Here is a 3,866-nt window from a genome sequence, read left to right as displayed (position 1 = left end):
AATTGAGCACAACATGATCCAGCGGCAATATATTCAGCTTCGGCGGTGGATAAGGATACCGAGTTTTGTTTCTTGGAGGACCAAGACACAAGAGATCTGCCAAGAAATTGACAAGTACCTGAAGTGGACTTTCTATCAACCTTGTCTCTGGCATAGTCCGAGTCGGAATAGCCAACAAGATCGAAAGAGGCCCTCTTAGGATACCAAATGCCAAAATTTGGTGTATGGATTAAGTATCTCACTATCCTTTTCACGGCCTTAAGATGACATTCTTTAGGGGCAGCTTGATATCGTGCACACATGCACACACTTAGCATAATATTGGGACGTGAAGCACATAGATATAATGATGAACCAATCATAGAGCGATAAACCTTTTGATCAACCAGTTCACCATCTTTGGTCAAATCAATATGTCCAGTAGTAGGCATGGGTGTAGACATACCTTTGCATTCTTGCATATTGAACTTCTTGAATAAGTCCTTAGTGTACTTCGTTTGAGAGACAAAAGTACCTTCCTTAGTTTGTTTGATTTGCAACCCAAGAAAGAATTTGAGTTCACTCATCATTGACATCTCAAACTTCTTCGACATTAGCTTCCCAAACTTTTCACTAAAATGAGGGTTAGTTGAACCAAATATAATATCATCAACATAGATTTGGCACACAAATAGTTCACCATTAACCCTTTTAGTAAAGAGTGTGGAATCAATTTTCCCAATTTCAAAGCCTTTTTCAATAAGGAACTTGGTCAAGCATTTATACCATGCTCTAGGAGCTTGTTTAAGACCATAAAGAGCTTTGTGAAGTTTGTAGACATGATTGGGTTTCTTGGGATTGACAAAGCCAGGAGGTTGTTTAACATAAACTTCCTCCTCTATTTCACCATTTAGAAAAGAACTTTTAATGTCCATTTGGTACAATGTGATATCATGGTGATTAGCATAGGCAAGTAAGATGCGAATAGACTCAAGTCTAGCAACGGGAGCATAAGTCTCACCATAGTCCATACCTTTGGCTTGTGTGTAGCCTTGGGCGACGAGACGTGCTTTGTTGCAAACTACTTGTCCATCTTCATCTTGCTTGTTGCGAAACACCCATTTGGTACCGATGATGTTGTGGTTGTTGTCGGGTTTCTCAACCAATGTCCAAACTTGGTTCCTCTCAAAGTTGTGTAGCTCTTCATGCATAGAATTTATCCAATCCGGATCTTCCAATGCTTCTTCGACCTTCATAGGTTCAATGCTAGAGATGAAAGAATAGTTTTCACAAAAGTTAGCTAAACGAGTTTTAGAGCGAGTGATTCTCCCGGTTTGAATATCATTGTAGATTTGTTCGACGGGATGGTCTTTAGCAATTCTTGCTCGAACTCGTGAAAGCTTTTGCTTGGGTCTTCGTTGAACATCTTCTTCATCTTGTTCTTCTTCTTGGCCTTCTTCATTGTTGGCGTTGTCGTTCTCTTGTCGTGGTGGAGAAGGAGGTTGTTGACATTCATCTTGATGCACTTCCTCGTTTTCTTCATCTTGGTGTGTCCCACTTGTGGATGCTTCCGTATCAACTCTTGGTTCACCTTGTCGTGAAGTAGAAGCTTCCACTTGGACGGACGAGGTACTCTCCTTCACCTCCGTTGGACGGACCTTGCCAATAGACAAGTCTTGGATTGCTTCCAAAGGATCTTTGTCTCCTACATCAATTGGCAATTGCTCTACTTGCGAGCCGTTAGATTCATCAAACTTCACATCTACCATCTCTTCAACCTTTCGGGTGAAATTGTTGTAGACATGGTATGTGTGAGAGTTTGAGCCATAACCTAGCAGGAAACCTTCATGAGACTTAGGAGCAAATTTAGAACGACGATGCTTATCAAGAATGTAGCACTTTGAGCCGAATACTCGAAAGTATCCAACTTGGGGTTTGTTACCGGTGAGGAGCTCGTATGCCGTCTTGCCGAGTAGCTTGTGAAGATACAAGCGATTTGTTGCATGACAAGCTATCTCAACTGCTTCTGCCCAAAAGTGCTTCGGCGTCTTGTACTCATCAAGCATCGTTCTCACCATTTTGATGAGCGTCCGGTTCTTCCTCTCAACAACTCCATTTTGTTGAGGTGTGTACGTAGCCGAGAACTCGTGTGAAATCCCTTCTTCGTCAAGAAAGGTGTCCACATTTGAGTTCTTGAACTCCGTTCCGTTGTCGCTGCGAACCTTCTTGATCTTCACTTCAGATTGATTTTGGGCCTTCCTAGCGAAGTTTTTGAAGATCTTTTGTACCTGCGATTTATCATCGAGAAAGAACAACCACGTATATCTGGAAAAATCATCAACTATAACTAGACCAAAAGAATTTCCACCGAGACTCTTGTAAGAGTTGGGACCAAAGAGATCCATGTGAAGTAGCTCGAGTGGCCTCTTCGTGGTCATGATGTTCTTCACGGGATGCCTTCCTCCAACCTGTTTACCTGCTTGACAAGCACTACAAAGTCTATCCTTATCAAATATGACATCGTTAACACCAAGGATATGATTTCCTTTAATAAGCTTGTCAAGGTTTCTCATACCAACATGACCTAATCGTCTATGCCATAACCAGCCTTTTGAGGATTTAGCAATGAAGCAAGTTTTAGGTTGAGCCTTTTTAGTGAAATCAACAATGTATAGATCACCTCTACACACACCAGTAAAGACCATTTTATGATTATCTCGACGAAACACTTGGCAATCTACTTCAGTAAATAGAACATTGAAACCGAAATCAGCAAGTCTAGATACTGAAAGTAAGTTGTAACCAAGAGATTCAACAAGCATAACATTTTGTATGGAGCTATCATGTGATATGGCCACCTTACCGAGGCCAACCACCTTACCCTTTGAGTTGTCACCGAAAGTGACATACTTTCGAGGACTATTATTATCAGCAAGCTCACAAAACATGTCTTTATCTCCGGTCATGTGATCGGTACATCCACTGTCAAGGACCCATTCCTTTCCTCCTGACATATATCCCCGAAGATTTGCCATAAGACCAAAATGTCTCATTGCATCATCAAGATCGAAGTCACTATCATCATCCTCATCATAGTGTCCATGTTCAACATCGTCATGTGGTGGATCAAATCCTAGAGAGGGTGATTCGTTAGAGTGATTTTGACAATGATCTTGTCTATGAATTTTTATATCTTTGGAAATAATATCACTAATAATACCAACATTTACTTTGGCACGCATAAGGTTTGTAAGCTCAAATAGACGATCACCAAACATAGGATCACTAGTATTCATCTTACTCAAAGCAATAGACTTATGGAGAATTTCATCAAGATTTTTCAAAGAATAATCAGGAAATCGTTCCTTAAGAAATTTACATATAGTGTAGGCACACTCAAGAGTAGGCACTTCTATAATCAAGTTTCTAGGCAAGCCTCTAGTGATAAGATTAACAGTTCTAACATTCCTAATCATGTCAATTGACTCATCAAGTGTAGGATGCATAGGATCAACACAAGGTGCACAAGGACTAGCAATGTACTTGTTCAAATGATATTGATTGAAAATTACAAGCATCTCATTTTTCCACTCATGAAAATACTCTCCATCAAGAATAGGCACTCTATGTCTAAGACTCCCCAAAGTAGACTCATCCATCTTCCTCCAATGGTGATTAAACCAAGGCAATGGAAACCTGGCTCTGATACCACTTGTAGGACCTTGAGAAGAGGTGTCTAGAGGGGGGTGATTAGACACTAAGTACCAAAGTTGCAGTTTTTAAGTTTCTTTAAAGTTTAAGTGGAGTTTAGGCACAAGTTTAACATTCACAACATATAGCAAGCAAGCATGCAAAGAGTATATGAGCAGCGGAAAATAAAGCATGCA

This window comes from Triticum dicoccoides, chromosome 3B (genome assembly GCF_002162155.2).
Source record: "Triticum dicoccoides isolate Atlit2015 ecotype Zavitan chromosome 3B, WEW_v2.0, whole genome shotgun sequence".
In the NCBI taxonomy this organism is placed as follows: domain Eukaryota; kingdom Viridiplantae; phylum Streptophyta; class Magnoliopsida; order Poales; family Poaceae; genus Triticum; species Triticum dicoccoides.
The sequence above is the reverse complement of the archived record's forward strand: the minus strand, read 5'-3'. Positions refer to the sequence as shown.